The sequence below is a fragment of the Haliaeetus albicilla genome, chromosome 6, assembly GCF_947461875.1.
Source record: "Haliaeetus albicilla chromosome 6, bHalAlb1.1, whole genome shotgun sequence".
Lineage (NCBI taxonomy): Eukaryota > Metazoa > Chordata > Aves > Accipitriformes > Accipitridae > Haliaeetus > Haliaeetus albicilla.
Window position 1 is genome coordinate 30106127 of NC_091488.1, and position 12043 is coordinate 30118169.

A 12043-nucleotide genomic window follows, 5' to 3' on the forward strand; every position below is an offset into this window, starting at 1 on the left:
TTCATGAAGAAACAAAAAGAACAATTTGACAGAACATGCTGTTTTCATGACATAATATAATTGCATAACAATCACAGAACAAGAAGAACTAATTAGATTAGTAGTATAAGTATCATCAGGAGTAGGAAACTTGTCTGTTCTCATAATATTTTGAGAGTAACTTAAAAAAGACTGAAAAAAATGTTAAATATAAGAGAGAACTGGGACTTTACCTCCCACAGTTATTCTGCACTCTAATGGAACTGCAGATTCATAGCATTAACAAAACAATTATCATTAGAAAAACAGGTAATTGTTGAGAACCTGTAGTCAAAAAATAAAAGCAAATGGTTCTGTAAAATAATTAATAAAACAATTTTTTCATTATTTGCCAGATTAAATATGGATTGTAGAATTGTACCTCTGAGGTGGTGTTATTAAAAAAAAACAGAACAAAAACTCTGCTACTTTATATACAAATAGGGAATCACAGCCAGACATAACTGAATTATTTGCCACTCAGTCTTCTTTTCATGTCTACATGAGGTAATTTCCATGTACACAAACCTTGTATGTGTACGAAATGGACAGCTTAGAACAGAGATATATTTGGAGTGGCAAGGATGGACAGGAGAAAAACAGGAGGGAGAAGAACAGGAGCAAGAAAAGATTCATTAAAATACCTGCCACAGAATGACTTACTCCTGTTCTAGTTGCCAAATAGGTAATTGTTGGCTTTTGCAAATTCTGAAAATGAAGTGGTTTTATCAAACAAGTTTTTTAAGTAATAGTATCTAAAGCTCCTTAAAGAGGAAATTCAGCATTAGCACAGGCCTACAAGTTACATGCTCTTACATGGAGCAGGAGACTGGCCATCTTCCCTTACTGTGCCACCACTACATCCGCATCTCATGCAGGCAACGTGGCTCTGAATCCATTGCTCCATAACCTTCCTATGTCATGCAAGAAGAAATTTGATTAACGTCTGAAAGAATGCACTTTAAATTCAAGCTGGTTGGTTGTTTGTTAAAGAGTATTTCCATTAATTAGTATTTTCAATGTGAGTATTGAAGTAAAGGGAAAAATAGCATGTAAAGGTATGAGAAAGAGACAGGGGAACTGAGATTTGACAGGTTATATGTTCTTCAAATGTGTTTAATATTTAACATGAGTATCTCAGAAAGCATATGGAGTAATTTGCTATTTAGTTCCCTTCATATTATCTTATCTCTTAATGTACCTGTCATTCTAGTGTATTCAAATAGCAGTTTACAATTTATTTAGGAAACTGTGTGAGCCATGGCCATCATTGTGTTGGGTACAACCATGTGAAAGAGTTTACAAACCTTATAATAATTAGTAAAAAGAAAAGGCTAATGAAATAATACTCAATATAATTAGATACTGGAAGCACAATTGAGTAATTACGTTGTAACTACAGAAAAAAAAAGGCGGGGGGGGGAGACGGACACACGGGACTGAACCCAGATTAGGGCTGATTCCTTCCCCTCTAAATTTAGACATCCTCCTTAGAATGCATGGTAGCTTCGCTCCTACTTTGTACTTCAGAACACCATAATAATACAGAGACATGAAAGAAGATAAAGGGAAAACAAAACAAAACAAAAAAGAAGTAGAATATAATAAAGAGATAGCATAAAAAACAGACTAGTAAAACTTTGTAAAACAAAGTGCATTTATGAAGTAGAGTGACGTAAGAAAGGAAGAGAGAATGAAAACATAAGACAGGAAAATATGTGGAGAGGAATCTTGAAACAACAGAAGTAATCATAAAATTTTTAGCGCTTGGTTTATCAAATCTGAAGTGGTGTGCAAGCCACAAAGAGCAAAGTAAAAGAAGCAGCATCATTATTTAAGGAGAAAGTAGCTTAAAAACTTTTGAGCAGCATAAATTGGATTGGAATAGAACAGAACTACACTAAGATTACTGATGAAGGATTTTATGTCACTAACTTCCTATTCAATGAAAGTAATACAGTCTAGTATACCTCTGAGATGTTTTGAAGAATATTTTTTGCAAAATCAGTGCTACCAATACTTAATGTGAACTATGGAAGTCATGATATTAACTTCAAGAAAACAAGTTGTTTTCAGTACACCTACAAGTACTTGAGGTTTTTTTATGTATTTATATACCCATCTGAGAGATTGCACGTCTACCATGCCTTAAAGTTTGGAAGATAATGTTTCTCCTAAGCATGCACTGTCTTCTTCAGTGGCCTTGCAAGTTTGCATCACACAGGTCTCCATCTTAGGTACAGACTAGGTAGATCTTGCAAATTCTCTTTGTCCATCAGTTAATCTAATTACAACTCATTAATATGGTGCCTTTATCCTAACCTCAGTAAAAATGAGGTAGTCTTATCAGTATGTTCTTCACCTTCCTTTTGGCTCAAGAAAGGAGAACACAATCTTGGCAGTTAAACGAAGAGCTACATAGGGTCCTGTAACTGTCATTTCTAAGTAAACAGCTACATGGCCTGTCTCTGCTTCTCTGTGAGCTAGGCTACCTCATGATAGGTAGGGGAAAATCATGCACAAAACTACCTGACATGGTGCTGACATGACCAGGGATCTGCTACGAGTCCTTGAGAATATGTTTGCTGAAATACCACGTTCTCCTGTTTGGAGCAGAAGGTGAGTGAAGGCATCCCTCTGAGTCAAACTGTGATGCACTTGGACCAAAGGCTACCATAGGCAGGAATTGCCTCATAATTGATTGCAGCGGGGCTTCCTGCTGATTGAGATGCTTCTCAGTGTGAATAATAGTGACAGATGCTGTCTTGACTGAAAAAGTGTTTCACTGTAAATCTCTAGTGTCAATTTTAGAGGGCTCTCACTGATCCTACTCTTCCATCAGATCTAATAGTGCAGAGTAAGAAGACATCTGTGAAAACAATGCTAATTCTAGAATTGTTACAGTAGGTAACTTGCCTATGCCTGGCAGATGTTTTGTAAAACATAACCATGTCTGAGCTACGGTATAGCAGCAATCAGCTCTGTCTGTTCACGTCAGGTCAATACAAGACCTGTCTGCTATTTCACAGAACAGTTTTCTTTCCCCTTTGAAAAGTAATTAAGTTTATCCATGATGTATGTTCTCTGTGCCAAAGAATCTTTTATGGTGCATTGATTCTGGTAGTCTGATTAGCAATAACATCACCTTGCAATGAAAAAGAGAAAATAATTTCTGTTTTATCTTTCTGCTTACAGACTTAAGAGCCATCTTTTATTCTATGCTGTAAAAACTTATTCGAAGAACTACAACTTCCAATACGAATTGCAGAGATAATGAGCATAGGAAAACTACTTAAATCTAGAATAAATATTGCAATACATGAATGATACAGAGTGATCAAATATTTAGGCAATCAGTGGTCCTGTAAATCGTTACTGTGAATTCTGATGCACTCTTGCTAGTCCTGCTGGACATATTTTCCACTTTGTAATGGTGTAGTACAGTATCTGAAGGATAAAAGGTTTCCTTAACATGAAGGTTACATCTTATTAATTACCAGAATAAAACAATTCTCTGGTTTGTGGTTTGGTTTTTTTTTCAGCAATCAATATGCCAGTAAAATCAGGTTCAACTTAGTAGATAGGAAAAACTTGGAAATTTCCCACAGTCAATTTCAGTATTGCTGCATTAGGGAAACAAAAACGTAGCAAGAAGTATTGAAAAATATCTGTATCTAAGTCAGTAGGCAGAGATACTGACTGAGACCTGCAGCCAAGCAACGTACTGTGCAGAAATACCAGCATAGGTCCCTGGAGCGGTATAGCCACATCACTGTGCTTACATTACTGCTGCTGAGCCCAGCTAATGTAGCTGGACTGCTTTCAGATACCTCTGCATTATGCCATTAGTTGCATGCTAGATCTGATATTCCTGTTGTGGTACTACATTGTCCACTGCAGTATTGCCTTTTGTGGTGACTATACTGCTATTCCTTATTATAATGCATGCTTTGTGGCGTTTGACTTTGAAACTATTCAAAAGGTCATTAATTCGAGTAGTGACTACCAAGAAGTACATTTGCACATAGAAGCACGTGTTCATTGTGCATTATATCCAGTTTCCACTTAACTTCTGCATACAGCTTAGCCTTGCTTGCTTTTTAGTCCAGCCTCATACAATGGCATTCAACTTATGTTCAGTGATATTCCACATTTGCAGTGAGTGTCCTCCATGCCTATCCATAGGGGATCATGAGATGGTACATGCTTTGGCCGATAACAAAGAAAGTCTACAGTAATAAACTGTTTCTCACGTGATGTGCCTTCAGAGTCACCACTCTCGTCATACTGGGGATTTCACGTGCCAAGCATGCCCAAAGAAAGAAGTAAACTTTTCTCTGGGACTGTGCATATATGAGATGTTGCTACTATGGCTGGGGAGCAGAGGATGGCTGTGCCACAGAGTACAGCTGGGTTGCTCAGGTTCGACAACACCATGCAAATCTGTGGCAGTTGCAGTATATACCTGTATTCAGGCACAGACCATTGAAAAATGGAATATGGGTGTCTAGATTTTCCCCAAGGAGCTCCAGGCTGTGGAAACTTCTCCCAGTTTTTTATTAGAAAAAGTGCAGGTTTGCTAGTACTTAAAATACACTAGATTGTATTTTGTCTTCCATCTTTGTATTTTGACCTGTGAGAAAATAAGATGTAGAGCTCTGACTGAGATGGTTGAGGTGCTATGATTTTTTTTCTACTTCAAGTCTGGTATTACTAATTTATTTGATTTAAAATGTAGGATGTGTGGTGGGTTGACCCTGGCTGGATGCCAGGTAACCACCAAAGCCACTCCATCACTCCCCAGCCTCAGCTGTACAGTGGAGAGAAAATACAAAAAGAGAAAAAACAAAAGGCTCGTGGGTCAAGGTAAGGACAGGGAGAGATCACTCAACCAGTTACCGTCACAGGCAAAACAGACTCGACTTGGGCAATTAATTTAATATATTACCAGAGTAATCAGAGTAGGGTAATGAGAAATAAAACCAAATCTTAAAACACCTTCCCCTCACCCCTCCCTTCTTCCCGAGCTCAAGTTCAGTCCTGATTTTCTCTACCTCCTCCCCTCCAGCAGCACAGGGGGACAGGGAATGGGGGTTGGGATCAGTTTATCACACATTGTCTCTGCTGCTCCTTCCTCTTCAGGGGGAGAACTCCTCACTCTTCCCCTGCTCCACTGTGGGGTCTCTCCCATGGGAGACAGTCCTCCATGAACTTCTCCAATGTGAGTCCTTCCCACAGGCTACAGTTCTTCGTGAACTGCTCCAGTGTGGGTCCCTTCCATGGGGTGCAGTCCTTCAGGAGCACACTGCTCCAGCGTGGGTCCCCCACAGGGTCACAAGTCCTGCCAGCAAACCTGCTCCACCGTGGGCTCCTCTCTCCGCGGGGCCACAGGTCCTGCCAGTAGCCTGCTCCAGCGGGGGCTCCCCATGGGGTCACAGCCTTCTTTGGGCACCCACCTGCTCCAGCGTGGGGTTCTCCCCAGGCTGCAGGTGGATATCTGCTCCACCGTGGACCTCCATGGGCTGCAGGGGGACAGCCTGCCTCACCATGGTCTTCCCCACAGGCTGCAGGGGAATCTCTGCTCCGGCACCTGGAGCATCTCCTCCCCCTCCTTCTTCACTGACCTTGGGGTCTGCAGGGTTGGTTATCTCACATGTTCTCACTTCTCTCTCTGGCTGCAGTTGCTGTTGTGCAGATTTTTTTCCCCCTTCTTAAATATGTTATCCCAGAGGCATTATCACCACCATTGCTGATGGGCTCAGCCTTGGCCAGTGGCCGGTCCGACTTGGATCCGGCTGGCGTTGGCTCTATCGAACATGGGGGAAGCTTCTAGCAGCTTCTCACAGAAGCCAACCCTGTAGCCCCCAGCTACCAAAACCTTGCCATGCAAACCCAATATAGGATGTTATTAATGATATTGTAGTTTGAAGAATTGAATCAGTATCTCTTGTGCTGCAAGTAACTATAATCTGCATTTCTGAAATAGGAGTAGAAGGCAAAAAGTTTACTTGTTTATCAAAGACTAAGAAGAGACTGGGATAAATTCTGAGATAAGCATCTGTGATTCCTACCTCCTAGGCATTTTGCTCCTATCTCATTTTTCGCAAAGTCTTTTAGTCCAGTTAAGAGCTATTCTCTTCCCAGTACCAGTGTTTGTTTCAGGGTGTTGCATGTGGCTGTGTGAGTACAATTTCCATTTACTGTTGTAAAGTTAAGGAAGTTACTTTAGCAAAGCGCTTAAAATTTTGAGGTGGAAACATAACTGATCCAATGTCGTCTCAGAATCTGTTTACGTCAAAGAATGTGTTAGAGCAGGAATTACATCTGAGCAGTTCTGACTGAGTGCTTCCCTTCATTGTTACTTCGGTCAAGATCACATTCTTTCGTAGTCAGAATAAAGCTACTTTGACAGGAGGCTGACATCAGAGTGTAAAGAACATAGTGCTTTCAGGCTATTTTGTAATATTTTTAGGCTGCCCTTGAAACCACAAATTTGTTCAAATGCTTTCATTTAATTGTTGCTGAGTTTCACTATGGAGTGTGGCACAGAGAAAGGAGTAATGACATGGTACTGTGGCTGTATATTTAAACAACAGTCAATGGATCATGTTACTGCTTCAAATATATCAGGCTGAAATGATACAGTGCTATCAGATTATTTTTATTGTACTATTAACAATAGCAAGAAGTCCCTATTTTCCGAACAAAAAATGCAGACAAAATAAGGGCAGATCTTCATATTAAAATGCAATGGTTTCTGTATAAAATTTCTAGGGACGTGCTTGTAAGAGGTACTGATCTCTTTAAGATGGCTAACAGCTATACTGCAATAGGAAGAAGCAGTTCAGCTAATGCACACTTCAGCAAGTAAAAAAACCCTCTATTCCACTCATGTATTTCATTCACATATTTTACTCTTATCCTGCCCCAAGGAAGATGAGATGGCTGAAACGTTGGCAGATTCCTGCACCTGAAATAACAATAAAATACTCTGTTATCACCGGAAACACGTGAGTGGAGTGCAGAGCAAGGGGATGGAGGAAGAGTTGCCTGTTGCTAAGTTCAGTGGCTAGGCAGGTTTTCTATATTACTGAAGTAATAAGACATGATAGGGTGTGCATTTCTGAGCTTTGGGGGGATTCAGGTACTGAGATGTGATGCCAAAGAGAAGTAACTTCAACAGCTGGAATAATGTGCCTGTAGCACAGTGGAGCATGCTGACACATGTCTCATTATAATATACATAACTGCATTTTAATGCAGTTATAATACAGGAAAGACAGGGGAGTTTTCTGATTATCCTTCACATTATGAATTGTTGTGCCTACATTGGCCAGTGTTAAATATATTGCCAAAGCACAACCTTAAAGCAAAATAATTTGTTTAAACTTGAAAAATATATTTGTCATCAGTCAAAATCACTGAAATAAAGGAGAGGAGGATGCACTGGTTTGTAGCCAGTGAGGAGATCAGAATTGAAACTTCTCTCTCAAATGCCATGGTAGCAAACACGTGGACATATAGCAGTGGGACTTAAAAGCATAGCGAAATGCCTGTTCAGTTCAGCTGTTCCAGCCAAAGGCTTCCTGTCCTTGTTGCTGCTGCCCAATGCTCAGCAACTGGGAGATGAATAGAGCTGTTAAAAAACTCTGCTAATTTGTATTTCTGTGTCAATAAAGGAATGCTTTCCAGTCCACTCTGGAATGAGAACTGAATCTCCACCTTTCTCAGGTACCTTGCCTTTCCCCTAATACTTTACAGCAAGTGTTAGATGGAAGGAAAAGTCACTGTCGCCGTGTGGGGTTAGAAACCATAGACTCAGTGAGCTAAAGTGACTCCAGACAAGGTCAAACAACAAACCAGGATCCAAAGCAGAAGCAGATTGTGGGTTTCTCAGGAGTACATTCAGTGCTTTGCAGGGGAGCAGGCCAGCCTCAGTGGGAAACCCACATATTGCTCCTCAGTATTGTGCCTCCCAATGTTAGTTTCTGTATGAGAGGAAGAGTGAATCAGGAACAAAATGCCCTTCTTATTGTCGTGTGTATTTGCTTTTAGAAGAAAAGATCTCTCTTGGAGGTCTTAAAGATGTACCTTACTAGCACAGGCCTGTGCAACCCCTCCCATAAAAGGAATGATTTGCAAGACAGCGCGGCTCTATAGGGTTTGTTCCTCAATTGTATGAGGTTCTTGAGTAATAAAGCAGAATAATTTGAGTTTTACTGGCATTGCATCCCCACATGTACACACACACATTTATTTAGGGGAAGGTTTTGAAAATGCTGTCTTCTGTGGTTTTAATAATGCAGACTTCCCCATTCAATTATTCTGCAGAACTCTGAAAGATACTTGGTTCATTTCAGAGTATTTTCTACCAGCTCTTTCCTACAGAGTAATTGGGGCAATAACCAAATAACTCACTTGTTTTCAGCAATGCTTCACTATGTAAACTGTTCCTTGTTCTCTCTCTTTGTAGTTTTACCTGCCTTATAAGATTTATGTGCTAAAATTACATGGTGCTGCTTCAGTGTTGTGCTCTATAGAGACCTGTGTCATTTTCCATTTTTAGTAGTTAGGAGCTGATGTAGCAGGATACATTTAGGCCTTGTTTTCTGGGACAGCTAAAAATAGAAATGTTTGATAATATTCCCTTATTCACCATGATAGTACCTAAGGGGTTATGCAAAACTTAGTTTTGTTATCAACTAAGCTGGACACTTGTCCAGAAGCTGAAACTGTTAATAAATTACTAGGGCACTGCAATATCAACAATTATAACTACTAATCATTAATTTTAAAAAGCAATGATAGCTTTAAAAAAGTTATATAAAAACTTTGTGGAAGATCACAAAGGTAATGCAGAAAAAGGCAATAACAAGCAAGCCACCCCTAAAACCATCAATACATTTTTCAAACAGAGTGCAAACTGTATGCCTAGGACTGTGCCCATGTCTGTTCTGTCAATCACCAACCTCCTTTTATTAGTCTTAGATAGAAGATAAACAACAAGACTGACAGCTTTGTGTCCTTTGGCATTTTTGTGTCACCATCACAGAGTAAGAGGGTATTATGTCATCATTCAAGCCTGTCAGGTTTAGTTTAGTCTGCTGTTTGTCTTAACGATTGTTTTCCTCATTTTTTCCTTAAGTTGATACACATACCCTGTATAGATTGTATATTGTTGTTTTTACCAGAATCCATTTTTCAGATGAGAGATGTCTTTAACTTCAACCATGGAAATGTCACCCTTTTTCCCTGTACACCAAAATAGAAATCAGAAAAATAAGCGTCTTCCTCACTCAATCAGTTCTGGTCTATACAGAACTTTTCATCCCTCATACATTCAAACATCAATTGCATTAATGTTACAAGTAATGAGAACTTTGAGATGTTTAAAGAAAAGCTTTGTTTAGGTAAGTTCATTATTATACCTGTCTTGTGGAATCTGTATAAACTTTGGCACTGTGCGTTGATAACTAGTGCCTAGTACCTAACTTTAATTATATCATTTCTTAGATGATGAAATAAAAGAGAATCTTACCTGGTGTTTGGCTTTTGAAAACAGTCAGGTAGGTGTGGTGGGAGGTTGAAAAGTTAACACTTGGCTTTTTTTAGTGACTTCATAACACATGATCATTAAATGAGAACTACAGTTTTTTCCTCACTAGGGAACCAATAGACTGGTTCCACAAAAAGGCACATGTACCTAGAGGAAATGTCTGCCTCAAATTACGTGTTCAAGCTCTCTGAGAAATGTCTGGAAAAAGCAAGAGAAATTAAGAGTGGGGTTCTCTAAAGACAGCAGGCTGAAGCAGAAGATATGTAAGCTAAACATTAGGAAATCCTAAAAAGGGAGAACAGAATCTGGACAGGCAACTTCAGCTTAAAGGGAGGTATTTAGTGCTTCTTGGGATTCTCCATGTCCCTCTAAAAGATGGCATTTAAACCAGGTCAGATCTTCCTCACACTGAAACAAAGACACAAATGCAAGAACAGAGAAGAGTTTGCTTGGTCTAGCTGGTAGCCAGGTAGTTAAAGTAGTCACTGCTAGTGGGATGGTAAGGAAGGGACAAGTTTTTACACTGCCACAGTCTCTAATACAAACCAGTAAAAAGATCTTTGGTCTACCAACATTCTCAGAGAATGTCCTAACGATCTGGCCACTGTACTTTCTTAATGGGCTTTGCTCGCACCTTCACTTACTGAAGCTATTCTACTGCAAATATTCACAGTAGGAAGCAGAAAAAAGATGAGCTAGCGGGTGGGAAACACGGGAAAATAATGTTCAAGTCTTTGCTTCAATTAATATGTATTTATATTTTTATGTGTGTAGTGTGTGTTCATACAAAGTAGGACGGTTTCAAAGGAGGCTTTGAATGGCAAATGCCCAAAAGTCCAGTGGCAATGGCATGCAGATGGTCAAATGAATTGGAAATTCTGGGGTTTGCCCCTTCTGAGCAGGGTGCTCTAACCAGAATTTTGGGGGTGACAGTGAATAGGCAGGTTTTAGAGAACCACAGTTTGCCTGCACCTCTTGTGCAAGAGGACGTCTAGCAAATAACTCTTGAAGATGTCTAGTGGGTGAGCCCATGAGTAAAATAAGCGGAGGAGCACCTTGTTTGTGAATTGCCCTGATGCACAGACAGTATCAAACCCCTACCCCCCCATGCAGTTAAGTGACCCAGGAGAATTCAGGCAGTTGCCCTTAGGTATTTGTACATCCTGAGAGACTTGAGATCAGCAACTCAGCTAGGTAACTGTCATTGCATAACTGAAGGATTTCAGCGGTGCCCAAAGGTTTTCCTTAGGCATGGGGATTCATGTTTCTGATGTTTGCTATAGTTTTGTGTGGTAAGTTCACCCACAACTAGAGGTAGGTACTGTTCCTTAATAAATTGACAGAAATATCGGAGACCAAATAACAGTGCGGAGTGCCAGTGAGCTTCCTGGGTATTGTTGTAGTGGCTTTTTGACATGTCTGTCTTAGCTGCCAAATTTATTCCAGTAGAGATCACCTTACAAGATGACACTTGATGTACAGTATCTGATTTGTTCCATAATGGGGGAGATCAGAGTCAAGTCTTTGATTTCATTTTCACAGGAAACAATATATCTTTAATTTTAAAATGGATGATCAGCGACTACATTCATAGAATAATTCGGGATGTCACTTTGGCTACTGCAATTCACTTTGCAGAGCGGTGTAATCATCATTCCCATCCTACTTTGTCTGTCGCAGTCAGTAATGTTTCATCTAGGCTCATCTGTAGCTGTCTGTCTTGGATCTAGATAGACACGCCGGGGCCAGATCCTCAAGTAGTTCCACAGTCTTTTCCCCTCCTTCCCCTTTCTCTGAATTTAAGCAGTCTCCAAGGAACTTTTTCCTCTAAAATACCGTTGAGGAGACAAAGGCTTTTTTTGCCCCTTTTTGGCTTTAATCCACTTAATGTTTATGGGTTCTGGTACACTTAGGAAGACAGATTTGCATATGAGGATTTTGTTTTGTCTTCGTCGCCCGGAGATCAACCTGGTTGCAGACTCTGCTAATTATTGGTGTAAAGCTCATGATCTAGATTTTACAGTAGGAGTTTCCCTATGGTCTCCTGCAGAACTTTCCAGTGCCTTTGAGTTAGTGTTAATCCATATAGCTCTGATTACCCTTCCCCACCTAGCTGTAAAGAGAAATCTGATGGTATTCTGAAATGGATAGGATTGTAGTTTTCTGTGCTAGAACTGTTTGATCATTCTTTTTTTTTTTCTTTTTCTTTTTTTTTTTTTTTGGTGGTGGTGGTGGAGGATTGTTTTATTTTGTTTTAATCTATCACTGTTTGGTGATACTTTCCAGGATTCAACTAGAGAAAATTAAATCTGCAAAGAAAGTTTCACATTTAGGAAACACTAGAGAAAGTATCAGCTCTGAACATTTATCTACAAAATTATTGTTTGGGGTTTTTAATTCAGATTTTTAATTGAGGGTTAATAAGTGCTGTATGATTTGAATTTTTTTTCAGCTCTCAGAATGGACCTC

The 12043-nt window shown here is 39.7% G+C and overlaps 1 protein-coding gene across 4 annotated transcripts in view; it reads left to right on the forward strand.

Moving 5' to 3' along the window:
• CADM2 (cell adhesion molecule 2) overlaps positions 1-12043 on the forward strand; it is a 697459-nt gene that overhangs the window by 535895 nt on the left and 149521 nt on the right. The window lies entirely within an intron of this gene.